Source organism: Misgurnus anguillicaudatus, chromosome 22 (assembly GCF_027580225.2).
Source record: "Misgurnus anguillicaudatus chromosome 22, ASM2758022v2, whole genome shotgun sequence".
Classification (NCBI taxonomy): Eukaryota; Metazoa; Chordata; class Actinopteri; order Cypriniformes; family Cobitidae; genus Misgurnus; species Misgurnus anguillicaudatus.
In genome coordinates, this window is record NC_073358.2 from 14,575,142 (window position 1) to 14,590,240 (window position 15,099).

General features: G+C 36.9%; 1 long non-coding RNA gene across 3 annotated transcripts; it reads right to left on the reverse strand.

The window, feature by feature from the left end:
* Positions 1-745: 745 nt before the first annotated feature.
* Positions 746-7,908, reverse strand: LOC141358786 (uncharacterized). Of its 3 annotated transcripts, XR_012365204.1 has the most exons (10): positions 7,768-7,908; positions 7,515-7,657; positions 5,522-5,620; positions 5,226-5,351; positions 5,041-5,109; positions 4,292-4,346; positions 3,950-4,018; positions 3,772-3,809; positions 1,660-1,713; positions 746-1,336 (listed from the first exon to the last, which is right to left on the reverse strand). It is a non-coding gene; the product is annotated as an uncharacterized lncRNA (long non-coding RNA). The 3 variants fall into 3 exon arrangements; XR_012365205.1 differs by lacking the exon at positions 5,522-5,620; XR_012365206.1 differs by lacking the exons at positions 746-1,336; positions 1,660-1,713; positions 5,522-5,620; positions 7,515-7,657; positions 7,768-7,908 and adding an exon at positions 2,399-3,453.
* Positions 7,909-15,099: the final 7,191 nt, after the last annotated feature.

Genomic DNA, 15,099 nt, shown 5'->3' on the forward strand with positions numbered 1-15,099 from the left:
AGATGCGGAGCCGCTCTTTCCCAGATCTTTAGAAGAGCTTTAAAAGATGCGGAGCCGCTCTTTCCCAGATGTTTGTAAGATTATAAGATCCCTCATTAACAAATTGAATTGCCCTAAACTACAGCAAATTATTTCTACACACATCTACACATGCAAGCTGTGTCATCGATATTAAGTAATTAAAACAGCATTTTCAATTGATCTTAAAACAGGCAGTTGCTGATTTTATAAAATACATTTATTCAAATTAAACAATGAAATCTTTCATTCATTTATCTTTAAATATATTTTTTACATGACAGTATGCGAAAACAACAACATAAACATAACATATTTAAAATAATCAAAACCTTTCCTCGTCTGCTTTATTAATCTCCATTCTAAAATAAAACATTTCAAAAACTTACCAGGAAATAATCGTGATAGGCTGCTCTTTCTTTATAGCTTTAATTAGGATCTAGAAGATAAAATTACCCGAAAGTGTTATCATTGTTAAATAAATTACGGATGTGCGTCTTACGTCAAGGTCGTGATTCTATATAACAACATCCGCTTGACCTCGCAATGCCAAGAAGAAGAAAGGCGTGGAACACATGCTTAAGGTATGTAGTAATAATGCATTCAAATAATAAACTGTTTGGTGTGGGATCATTTAAATAATACCTTGAAATTGGGTTGATAACAGTTATTCATGCTTTAATATTGATATTTCGCCCACCTGTCTGACGTTAATTTATTTTGATCGTTTATGTAACTGAGTCTTATGTAAGATTCTAGAAAGATATAGTGGCTTACTTTTTTTTAAACGATCAGTATTATGGTTGATATTTGTATTGCACTTGTTAAAACATTTTTTGCCCCCATTTTTAATTTCATGAGCTGAACTTAAATATTTTCTATGTCCCCAAAAGGCCTATTTCTGTCAAATATTATTCACAAATCTGTCTAAATCTGTGTTAGTGTTGCGTTTATAATTGTGGTTAGTGTGTGTGTAAGGCACTGCTTGTGTAAACCCAGCTAAAGTCTTTTTTGTGATGTATTGTTTTCTACATAAAATCATCCTAAACAATAAAAATAACATTTTGTAAAAATATCTTATCTTTAATATTGGCTGAGTAAGATTCTTTGTATAAACCCTCAGTCTGTTAATTTTGTCTCCAGCCTGTCAAGATCCTTCAGATGATGTTTGAGAAAAAAGTCATCATCCTCTTCGTCACTCTTCATCCGTATTTGGGGTAACAAACACCTGCTTCCAACAAGAGACTGGACCGCTGAAGTCAGGTGGTCAGTCTTTATTTGCATTCATCCTAGAACCGTCAAGACTGCCTTTTTGCAGCTGCAATAGCAAAGATAAATGAATTAGGAGTGTAGCTTTTAAAATGCTTTTACTATTAAATGCATTATTTTGATTTATTTAAACTTAAGAATCAAAATAGGTGTGTAGTTTAGGTAAAATTCTTATAACTGCATTTGTCTGTTTTACAACAGATGTAACTAAGTATAAATTTACTGTTTTTTTTTTATGTTGGATGGATCATCAGACCTGCACCTTCCTTGAACATGTTGGTAAGGTAACACTTCATCTGAGTAAATGATGATGCTTTTTTATAAGAACTTTTTATAAATAAATATTATTATTGTTTTTTTTAGGTAACTTACTCTGTATTTGTTCACGGTGATCACCCCAGGGTCTCAGGACTCAAAACGAGTGCTCTATGGATTAAACAGAAAATGTAGTATAAACAAGTGTTAAGTTATGTCTTTAAATGCCACTAATAATGTGTTTCTGTTTTCTTTCTCACTATGCTAACAAACGCTCTTTTATCCCTCATGTTAGGTGGATCAACACTCCAACCATCTGCATTAGGGACTGAATAAAGGATGCCCTCTGTAGCTGGGAATGTTAGATCAGGTAATTTGCATTTGATATATTTTTAAAGACACACACTAATGCTGCTTGTACACCGCCAGCGACTAGCAACACAATCTCATTCATTCCAATGGAAGCTTTGCCCCATTCAGCAACATGAGCAACTGTGACCATCGACAACAGGAAGTGGGCATGTCCAGCTATGCCACAACGTTGAGGAAAGTTTAACTTGATGAAGGACTTTTGGGAGCAACTACCAATGAGAGTGAAGCAGTGAAGTTCGTGTCATCACTCTTTAGTCATTTACTGAGAGGATTGTTACTCATTTATTTGTAGTTTTTACTAGGACAACCAGAATTGGGAACGCCTTCTGATAAACTCATTAAAAGAAATGGCTGAGACACAGTGACTAGGTTGTTGGCGGTGTGAATGCAGCATAAGGCCTTAAACGGTCTGTGGCAAATATTTTAGGGGTGATGCTTTTAAAGGAAAACACCACAGTTTTTCAATATTTTACTATGTTCTTACCTCAACTTAGATAAATTAATACATCCCTATCTTTTATCAATGCATGCACTTAATATTTGTACAGCGTGTCGTGAATGTGTTAGCATTTAGCCTAGCCCCATTCATTTTTCAGAGCGCAGTAACATCATCACTCCTGACTACTCCCCCTCTTTTGAGTTTGAGCGAGAGGTGGAGTAATCAGGAGTGATGATGTTACTGTGCGCCGAGGTCGAAGTGCTGCAAACTTAGTGCTCTTTTGCCATACAATATAGTTCTAATTTTTAACCGCTTAAAAAATTGCCACGTTTTATTTTGTGCCACCATACTTACTCGTGTAACTACTTATGTAAGAGTCTTTAAATAGGGAAAATAGAAAGGGTTGGGTGGCTTCTAAATTCATCCCTGTTTGGATCCTAAGGAATGAATGGGGCTAGGCTAAATGCTAACACATTCACAACACGCTGTACAAAGATTAAGTGCACGCATTGAAAAAAGATGGGTATGTATAAATTCGTCTAAGGTAAAAACATAGTAACATTTTGGAAAGCGGTGGTGTTTTCCATTTAAAGGGATAGTTCACTCAAAAATGAAAATAATGTAATTAATGACTCACCCTCATGTTGTTCCAAACTTGTAAGACCTCCGTTCATCTTCGGAACACAGTGTAAGATGTTTTAGATTTAGTCCGAGAGCTTTCTGACCCTCCAAAAAATGTATGTGCTGTATACTGTCTAATTTCCAGAAAGTTTATTAAAACATCATCAAAGTAGTTCATGTGACATCAGTGGGTCAGTTAGAATTTGTTGAAGCATCATTAATACATTTTGGTCCAAAAATAACTATTTATTCAGCATTGTCTTCTCTTCCGGGTCTGTTGCGAATGCGCGTGCACAATTGCGCTGCTGACGTGTTATCCTCAGAAATGTTTGCGAAGATTTTGTTTGCGAAGATTGTTTGCGAAGATTTTGTTTACAGGGTCTCCCTAAGACTGTAAACGAAAAAAAGCTTGGGTGCACCAGATAACACGCCAGCAGCGTCGTACGGCAGCAGTGTCATGCACACGGTTCACAACAGACCTGAAAGAGAAGACAATGCCGAATTAAGTCATTATTTTTGGACCTAAATGTATTTTTGATGCTTCAACAAATTCTAACTGACCCACTGATGTCACATGAACTACTTTGATGATGTTTTTATTACCTAACTGGACATGAACAGTATATCGTACATACATTTTTAATGGAGGGTCAGCAAGCTCTCAGACTACATCTAAAATATCTTAAACAGTGTTTCCGAAGATGAACGGAGGACTTTAGGGTATTATTTAAATCAACTAAAAGAAAAACAATCCTTAAATGGTAACTAAAATTGAGGTCAGATTTTTGAAAACTTACTGTCTTGATGGTCATCCAAAGTTCTCGGTACAGAAAATCTGTTTTGTATGGATCAAAGTTAGACATTGTCATGTAATATATAACAATGTAATAGCAAGTGTTATGTTGTTTTTGAAAATGCTGTGAAAATGAAAAAAAGCTATTTGTTTATCCACTATGCTATTAAATGCTCTTTTACCTTGCATGTTAGGCGGATCAACATTCCATCCATCTGCATTAGGATCTACCTTAGAGACACTCACTGGAGCTGTAAAGGGAAGCAGGTAAGTTGCACAACCCATCAAGCCTTTGTGGGGAACAAGGTTTCTTGTAGAATTCTTAGACTAGCAATTTTTGTGTGAGAACTTTAACATGATAGAAATTGTTAAACTTCAAATATGGTCAACCATGAAGCCATCTGAGTCTATATTGTCTGAGAGAAATTCTTACTCAAGAATCTGCATATTGCTATAGATATGCAGAGTACTTATCTTGAAACAGTCGTAAAATATTAATGTTTTTTGTTTTGTAGGTCACTTACTTTTCATTCGTCCTTGGTGGTCACCCCAGGGTCTCTAGAGTGAAAATTACTCAATCTATGGATTAAACAGAAAATGTAGTTTTATGAAGTGGTATGTTGTCTTTAAATGCCATTAAAAATGTGTTTCTGTTTTCTGTCTCATATAAAAAATACTCTTTAACCTGCCCACTGGAGCTGGGATTGGTTAGCTGCATTTTTTACATTAACAAATAAACACACTAAATCCTAGGCTTGAACCTGCCTTAGGTTTTAGCATCCAAATTAACTAGGGGTGCTGATTTTTAAAGGAACATGCCCACATTTTGGGAATTTAGCTTATTCACAGTATCCCCCATAGTTAGATAAGTCCATACATACCATTCTCATATCCGTGCATGCTGTAACTCTGTCTGACGCAGCCCCCGCTAGCTTAGCTTAGAACAAAAGACTGGTAGTGAATTTGACTATACAAATCACAACACATAATAGGAAAATGTTTGCGTTATTTTGTCATGTTTGGAAGCCGTATGCTAGATGGAGCCATTCACTTCCAGTCTTTGTGCTAAGCTAAGCTAGCGGGGGCTGCATCAGACAGAGTTACAGCACGCACAGGGATGAGAAAGGTATGTATGGACTTATCTAACTCTGGGGGATATGGTGAATAAGCTAAATTCCCAAAATGTGGGCGTGTTCTTTAAGGATTTAGGGGTATTTTTGAAGTTAAATGAAGCCGTTTTACCTTTTAAACTGTCTCTTTAATAAGGACTTACTGAATTTCTTTTTTCAGCAATTTGGGACATTCTTCCAGTTGTCGGCAACTTTGTGAAAAAGGCTGGAAACTAAAATGCAGGTACTGTTTCATTCTTTTGTTTTTTACAGCTATGAAAAATAATGTGTTATTAATTGTACTGTCTATTAATTAATGATTTTATACAGTGTAACTAATTCTGCTTACCTGACTCATGCAGAATTCTGGCCTGGTGTTTGGTCCGTGCTGTCTTTGGCTCTTGCATCTCCATCATCCTGACCCTCTTTAGCAGCCTGTCCATGTATTTATTTGGAGGCCACCATGAGCACCCATCTGCATAATATGACTTTGTTACTCAGTTGTCCATGCTCCTACAAATTCTAAATTTTTTGTAAAGCTGCAACAAGTTGAAACCCTATAATTATTAACATTTGATCTTGAATGATGTAATTCAAATACATGAATAAGTAACAAAAGCAGAAATATATTAATTAAGACATTACCTTTTTGTTGATTGTTTACTGATCTATAAATCATTTTGCATTCTCATAATTGATCATCATAACTTGGTATACAGTGGATGTGTGGCTGTAGATAACTTTCTGAAGTCAATTTAAAAAGGCAAAAGTTAATAAATGCTAAATTGGTCAAATATACATTGTTGATCTTATTTAGGCATTTCATAACTTGAGGGAAATTTACGTATACTGATGTTTCAAATCAAATATTAATTTATTAATGACAGCTAATCATTTTATAAAGATTTTTTATAACAATATTTATATAATATCAATTTAATACATTTATTTCGTTACACCTACATCACTGAGCGCAAGGGAGTGCAGCCAACAAATACATTCAGGTGTGTTTGACTTAACACCGAGATGCGCAGACAGCACGTGGTATGACATCAAGTACCGCGAGAGTTTGGGAAAGCCCCGGAAAAGGTTTGAACTCGCGGTACTTGATGTCACGATCGGTTTGCGAGTAGATCAGCATGAAGTCAAACACATCTGAGAGATGTGTGGGCTGCCTGCACTCAACGTTGGGATCATTCAATAGAGTGTAACCTCAAACGGTTTTTGCAGCTTCTGGGTCCCGTGTAGAACGATTTTTTGTTCTTTTCCAACTCGATTTTTAACTCCCTAAACTAGTAGGATGTTCCAACGGGTGAAGCAACAGTGCTGACGGCAGTTTCAGTGTCAAGGTAAGTTAATATGTAATACATGGATGTAAGTTAGTCGATCTACAGAATCATCGTCTTATATTAATGTTCTATACGCTATTAAAAGCTTATTAACGTTTATCAATGCAATGCTATTCAGGTCGCTGCAAAGTCCCGAAGCCACGTTGTAACGTTAACTTTACATGTTACGCACTGGTGTGGATAAACCAGCCAGTTTAATAGAGTTATTAAATGCCTCAAACCTTTCCCGCCCTGTAACGTTACGTTAAAGTGGCCCTTATACGGATTACGTTCATTTCAGTCAGACCTTTTCCTAAAAACCACTCAAAACCGTTAACGTTGTTCTATTGGAGTGGTTGAATAATTGTATTTATTAATTGTTTCAGTTATATCAGTTATATCTGTTCTTTAATTCGTATTTCTAACAATTAAAACCAGGAATGACAAGCTATAAGTTACTTACCGAGATTTTGACGATCAAACTGACAGAAAAACTAACTTAAAGCCGACTATTAAACCAAAATCATACTATTACAACGTGAAAAGGAACGTAATGTGTACAAATTTTATTATTTACAGGTTATTAATAATGTTATTTGCGACAAAAAAGTTGAGGGAACTCGAGCAAATAACGGTCTTCTGGTAAATATTGTGGTCACGTGATGGCCTCGCGACATATAAGTCGTTTCCGGTCGTTTCTCAAACGCACAGCTGCGTTCTTTTAAAAATATTTTTAATATATTTTTTTAAATAATAAGAAATACAAGTTCAGTCAGGGGGTACATTATACATATATAAAATAAAAATAAATAAGGCTGCGTCCATTTTTTTTATATTTAATAAGGCTGCGTCCTAGAATGCTGCATGTCTCGGCTGCCACGTCATCAAGCATCGTTGAAGGACATCTCAATCTGCTTGTTTGTTTTCTCTTTTGTTGTTTTAATTAAATTACAAAAGGTTTAACTGTCCATGTTGTAAAGACTGTTGATACATGACTTTTATTCACTGTACTACAGTATTGGATTTTTTTTTTTTTGGTGATGCATTGCTAATTTTCAACTTCTCTCTTTAAAGTTTTCATGCCATGACCACTGGGGCGGAAACCATTATGACATTGCCTTGGACATCAAACTAAACCATCTCATTCTGGCTTTTGAGGTGGATTCTAACCTCGAAATCTCAGAAGGACAGGTCTAAGATGGACGCAGCCTCCATAGGATGCAACCTTGCATTTGAGAAACACCCATAGAACGGTCAACTTACCCCATACTCTAACCTGAATGCAGGGATCATAAAACTTTATCTTTTACCTTAATTGTTAGATGGGTGTTGATACCAAACTTTTTTTCTCGTCTACCCAGGAGAAAGTCATGGTGTTCTGCTGCTAAGGTTGTCATAAAGTATGCTTTTTTCCATTTGTTGCATTAGGCAATAATATCAAAAGACATAAATTCTGAAAGAAATAAGATAATTTTCAAAGCATTAACATGAATATAAAAGCATTAAGTCATTAATGACCATCTTTTATTATTGTTTATTTACAGCGTCTTTTATTCTGCTTACCTGACTCATGCAGAATTCTGGCTTGATGTTTGGTCCACCTGTTAGCTGGCTCTGGTGCTTGGTAGTCTTCTCAAACCTCTGAATCAAGACCACCATGAGAGGCCTTCTGAAGACCATCATTACGCTTCAGATCCAGTTGTCTTTACTTTGAGGTAAATCTTTTTTAACTGCAGCATTGAGCGTTATGTGCGTCGTTAATGGCACTGAACGCCTTGCATTTTTGCCCCCTACTGCAACATACGTTTTTGAAGGAGCGCTAAGGGCAGAAAAGCACCCGACGTCATTTGTGTCTTTCCATTGTCCAATTGAATATGGGGAGAGGCAGGCCTTCCGTTGTAGGACCGATGTTTACAGTTATTAACAAACATACTTCAGTTACTTACTGTCTCCTGTGTGTTTATGCAGCTCTCACCTTCGATCAAAGTCAGTGCAAGAGTCCTCTTTTTAAAGTTTCTGCTTATATGACAGTTAAGAGCAAAAGAGCGCTCACGCTTAGATATTTGATTGACAGGACAGCTGCCTCTGTGGTTGCCTAGCAATATAAAAAGCTGCGCTGCACTGCACTGTTTTTTATAAAGTGACCAAATAACGGTGCACCTTGTGTTTCCTCGTCTTTATAACGCATTTGGTGTGATTGGCCCCCCACAAGGGTTTTTTCTGCCACTGTTTATTTTTTTCAGCTTTTGCCTTGATGTTGTATTTTACATTGGTAAATGCCTATGGACATTGGCTACTAGCGTTCTGCACGCGTAAATGCACATCGATGCGAACAACAACGCAAACGTGTAAATGAAAAGTGCCGCATAGCCTACTTGTGTAGAGGCATTGGGGTAGGTCTGACAAAAACAGCCTTAATGACAACTGCATCAGTCTTCAATGTTGGTCTGACTTTTACACAGATAAACACTCACTTTGTCTATCCAGACCTCAATGTTAGAGTTCAGACAGATTCAGATAGTTGGTTTTGTTCATTTTCTAAGTGTTTTGTTGATATTTTAGTTAGGGATGCACCGATATGGAAATTTTGGTCGATACCGATAACCGATAACTCTTTATAGTTAGGGGCCGATAACCGATATATATATATAGGCCGATAAATATTCCTATTAATTTCACAATTAAAAACTCCCAGACTGCGGACATCTTGTCTTTGCGCTAGACTAGCATACTCTTCTTAAGCCAACATGTGTCATCTTCGTGCTATGTCACAGAAAGCACCAATCAAAACTCCACATGGCCAGCAATGAGCAAGTGAAGTGGTTCAACAAACCAAAATAATCCATAATTTATCGGCTTTCATTTATCTGCCTAATTTTGCTATCAGACCGATAACCGATAATATAATAAAAATAAGCAGTTATCGGCCGATAACGATATGTCGGCCGATATATCGTGCATCCCTAATTTTAGTCCTAATTGATTATGACAGATTTGTTACAGCCTTATCTGTCAAAATGAAAAAGTTTAATTCAACCTCTGTTGTAAAGCAGATTTTTAACTAGTCTTCTTCAATTGTGTCACTAGCCTACCACAATCCCTGTGCACCAGCTATGGAAAGTGCAGACCAAACTTCTACCTCCACCTGTGAGTCTCTTCCCATATTTAGTAAAGTAAGGAATGCGGTCTTACTAATGAAAGGTTTTTTAGGGTACATTATTTTAATTACCAAATGATTTCTCGGATGAATTGGATAAAAAGACAATATTTTATTTTTCATTTATGAAAACTGGTTGTTGCTGCATGAACTCAAGCACATTTATTTCAAACACATCAACGCAACGTCATTGCTAAAAACCAATGCAGCTATTTTGGATAAAAGATAATGCGCCTCAGGTCACACAAATCAAACACGAAGAGTTGTCATACACAGTGTGTACAGTCAGTCATTCAAATTGTATATACACAAAAATCAGATTTAAACTGACAGTGTAAACATAGTCTATGAGATAAAACAAAAATGTTTAAATGTAAGCCTTGCTAAATACCTTATTACCCATAGTTTATCCTCTTTATACTATGGTCACTTGCTTTTGTTTATTTTGCAGTACAAAATAGGACAGGACAGATAAGAAAAAAACATTATTTTTATTAATTATTTTATCTAGGGGTCAATAGATCTAGTTCAATCAACACCCTCACCATGCTCTCCCAGCTTAAGGTGCTTAGACCTGTTTTTCTAATCAAACAATACAAGGGCAGATGTTTCGGCGTTATTGCCTTCATGGCATGAAATATTAAAATCTGCATTTAAACCCAAAGGGGATATGATCTTTAAATAAAATTGCATTGTCATTTTCTTGATTACAACCATAATACTGAACAACTTTAAAGGTCCCGTTTTTCCTGTGTTTTTTGAAGATTTGATTGTGTTTACAGTGCGCAATATAACATGTGTACATGTTTCACATGCGGTATTTTTCACACAATCTACATATCTATATAGTCCTTTCACTGTCCTAAAAACGGGCTGATGTATTCTTTGTCCTATGAAGTCCCTCCTTCAGAAATACGTAACGAGTTCTGATTGTGTAGCTTGTTTAGTGTGTTGTGATTCAATAGCAGCTTATCTTAGCCAGGACGGAGTTTAGTCAAACACACTTGCTTTGACGTCATTCAACCTATGATATTTATATAAATGAAATACTTTGTCTGATGTGATGATGGTCTCATTGTGTTCTTTTGTTACAGATAGAACTGAACTGGAGTCTATGAACTAATGCTGTGTTCGAGACAACTTGGATGTTGGATATTATTGACCTTAAACCCGTAAGAAGTCAGGAACAGGAAACAAAGTGGAGTATCCGACCTCTCAACTTGGACCAGATCGATCAACACCGACCTCAACGAGATGCGTAATTTGACATTGCAGACAAGGTGGTGGCTAGCCTTTCACAGCCTTACATGAACCGCAAACAAACTTTAAACAGCACGTAATATAGATGAACATGAATGTTAAATTATCCAGTAACCGTTTTCTGCCATAATTGGCACAAGAGCACAAACTTCTCCTGGCGTCTCATTATGTGGTAAACACGCAAATGTGATACGTGATTGACTGGAATGCATTGAGGTCGGAGGTAGGATATTTAATGACATAACATCAGAAATCAGAGTTGTCTGTAACACTGCACAATATTTCACCTAATTGTTAGCACCTGATTATCATGTTTTTAACACAACCATTGATTGGTCACACGAATGAAGGCAGCAAGCAGAGACATTTGTCCTTTGTATCTCTCTCAAAAAAATTAATCTATATTTAATGTTAAAAAACACTTACAGTAGACTGTGTTAGATAACTGTGCTCTTGGAAGTCAGCTTAAGTGAACAAATGGTAACGTTAATGAAAAGTTCATTTTTGTCACTGTTGCAAACTAACCACCACACAGAATATGAAGAATAGCCAGAACTGTGGTAATAAGCTAGCCCTAAAATGTTGGGAGAATCTTGATGTATTGGACACAGGTGTGTAGTATCTGTTATATATTGACGGTTGACAGGTTTGTTTGCATGTAATTGCATTATTAATTTGGTGTTGATAGTCCAATGTTGATTTGGGAGAAATATTTAATTTCTTTTCTTTTTGGATCCTTTCTCTTTTTAATGCAGCACTTAAAGGAATAGTCTACTCATTTTAAATATTAAAATATGTTATTACCTTAACTAAGAACTGTTGAATCATCCCTCTATCATCTGTGTGTGTGCACCTAAGCGCTGGAGCGCGCTGCGACGCTGCGATGGCATTTAGCTTGGCCCCATTCATTCAATGGTGCCATTTGGAGATAAAGTTAGAAGTGACCAAACACATCAACGTTTTTCCTATTCAACACGAGTAGTTATACGAGCAAGTTTGGTGGTACATAATAAAACATAGCGCTTTTCTAAGCGGATTTAAAAGAGTAACTATATTTTGAGGCGTAGTGGCACTTTTGGGAGTACTTCGACTCGGCGCAGTAACACCCTCCCTCTCCCATTATGAGAGTGAGAAGGGGAGCAGACTTTTCAGGCGAGTCGAAGTACTCCCAAAAGTGCCACCACGCCACAAAATACAGTTACTCCTCCAAATCCGCCCAGAAAAGCGCCACGTTTTATCATGCACCACCAAACCTGCTCGTATAACTACTTGTCTTAAATAGGAAAAACGTTGATGTGTTTGGTCACTTCTGACTTTCTCTCTGAATGGTACCATTGAATGAATGGGGCCAAGCTAAATGCTATCGCAGCGCCGCAGCGCGCTCCAGCGCCTAGGTGCACACACACAGATGATAGAGGGATGACTCAACAGTTCTTAGTTAAGGTAATAACATATTTTAATATTGAAAATGAGTAGACTATTCCTTTAAGGATGAACCACCCTGATCTACTAAGATGCACAGATTGAACTCTGGCCCAGCATCATCCCCATACCTCATCTGCCATCAGTTCAATTTAATGTCTGTCAATTGCAAATGGTATTTATTTCAGTTATATTACAGCTTAATATTAAAGGAATAGTCTACCCTTTTGCCATATTAAACTATGTTATTACCTCAACCTAGATGAATTAATACATACCTATCTTTTTTCAATGCGTGCACCGTACAGCGCGTTGTGAATGTGTTAGCATTTAGCCTAGCCCCATTCATTCCTAAGGTACCAAAAAAGTTTTATTTTGTGGCACCATACTTACTGGTATAACTCCTCATGTAACAGTCTTAAAATAGGGAAAACACGAAAGTGTTTGGTGGCTTCCCTGTTTGGTACCATGGGAATGAGTGGGGCTGGGCTGGGTGCTGGCACATTCACGACGCGCTGTACAGTGCACAATAGATATGTATTAATTCGTCTAACATAGTCTAACATAGTTTAATATGGCAAAAGGGTAGACTATTCCTTTAACTTTAATTGAGACTAGTATTGTGTAAAGCTGGGGTTTCCAACCTTCTCATTTCAAAACCTATTAGACAACTGTAATCTATTCTAGACCCACTAAAATATTTTTAAATACACATTTTTTAATGGGGTAAAACACATTTGTTCTCTTTCAGTGGAGTCATTTTATTTTCATAATATTTCATAATGTAAAGTAAATATAAGTTTATTTGCAATACCAAATATTTTATGGTATATTCTTTCAAAACCATTGTCATTGTTAATTATTAGTTTGGCCTAACTGTTGTTGCATCATTACGGTGTGCAACACACCTTAACCTACTGTGTGACGGACAAGTAGGTCCTCCTGACACACAATTTAAAATCCCCTGGTGTACCGAATGTTGTATTGTAATTAAAGTTGCATCTAAGTCTTGTGTAACAGTCTCCATTATTTGTGATTATATTCATAGTGTCACATGGTACTTTCAGCACTTAATACATCACAGTGTTTTTAATGCTTTCATTTTTAGGGTTATTATAAATTCATTCATTTTTAAAGAATTACTTCTTTATGTAGAACATGCAAAGTCTAAAATGTAAAGTGTCATGATCAGCTCTGGGTCTTGTGCAGTGATTAAATGAGCAGGTAGTAAATGTCATAGCTTTAAGTTCTGGATGTAATGAACATTCAGCACATAGGTTTCATAAATTGAATTTGGTAAACAAACTTGTCGAAACAATTCATGCTGTGATGCTGGATAATACCTGGTCAAATGAATACATGTATAATGTGTTTTAACATTGTATAAGGTTTCTTCATCTATATAGATATATGTTAAAGAACGGTGCAGAGACTGCTGTCCATTATTGGTTACAGTGTATTTGTTAAAATGTTGCCAGTAAGATTATTTCTGTGTACAAGGTACTTTGAGTACCTTTATGTGTCTTATTCTGCACTTAAAACATGAACGCAATTTATATGCAGGCGTCTCGTCAGAACTGCTAAATATGCAAGTGAAACTGGACTAAACGCAAATAAGGGTATGATTTCATGTTATATTACACGTGATATGAGGTAGGGTATATAATAATTATATTTTATGAATGCAAATTAAATGCAAAACTCTTAAAAAACTGTCTAATTATATGCAGCTGATGGTTTTTTTTCAATCTTTTTGTTTGTGTTCAATACAATTAAACAAGAAATGAGTGTAAACAATGAAATGAGTTGAGCATTTCGGTCAGCTGATTCGTCTGCGTTTGCTCGGATTCAAGATCTCCAGAAGATGTATGCAGCTCGTAAAAATTTCGAATGTTTCAAGACATCGCCAAGACGTCTTGCAGAGATATTGCAGACGTCTTACTTTTCAATGTTCGCGGCCGATCTACAGAAGATGAAGCGATATTTAGCAGACGTCTCCGCGACGTACGTGTGCTATCTGGGTGAGATAAGAAACAATTTTCTTCTCCTTGTTACTATAAGCATTTACACTGTTACACTGTTTTAAAGTTTAAGACCATTGTTATTTTAGATATTATTGTTTTAAAGGGATACTCCATCGTTTTGTCATATTAAACTGTTATTACCTTAAAGCAATAGTTCACTTTGAAATTAAATTCTGATATGTTTTAGCTAACCTCAAGGGCATCCAAGATGTAGGTGTCTTTGTTTCCGTGGTAGTTTCACTTTTGATGTTTTTAGCTCAAAGAGTTCTTGTCTGTCAGTCATATAATGCAGGTCTATGGGCACTTGGTAAGCATTACCTCAAAGAGCATTCACAGAGAAGTCCAAATTAAACAACTGTCCATTGTAAGTACACATTGATGGCCTTAGACACGAAACGAGCGGTTTGTGTGAGAAAACGAACACTATTTATATATGCTCCTTGTACACACCCGCGTCTGCGCATGCGCCGGAAGTGATCTCTCGCACGTGCCCAGCAAACACACCCATGTGGGGCCCAAATGGGTTGCACCTGGGCTGATATCTGGGGCCCACCTGGGCTACCCAACTGGGACCCAGCTAATTTTGTCCTCAGTTTCCATGGAGCCCCCACATGGGTTTGCCCAGATGGGTTCATGATGGGTTCTTGGTGGGAACCTTATGGGGCCCATATGGGTAGACCAGGTTAATCCCATTCGGGACCCACATGGGACTACCCACATGGGTTAATGATGGGCTCTTGGTGGGCACTTTATCGGGCCCATATGGGTAGACCAGGTAAATCCCATTTGGGACCCACATGGGACTACCCACATGGGTTAATGATGGGCTCTTGGTGGGCACCTTATCAGGCCCATATGGGTAGACCAGGTAAATCCCATTTGGGACCCACATGGAAATACCCACATGGGTTAATGAAGGGGCCCAGATAGGACTTATATAGGGCACTTATGGGTCACAACTGGTATATTTATGGGCTATACTATATTGTTTTGGGTTACCTTATTTTACAATAAACCCCTAAATACAAAAAT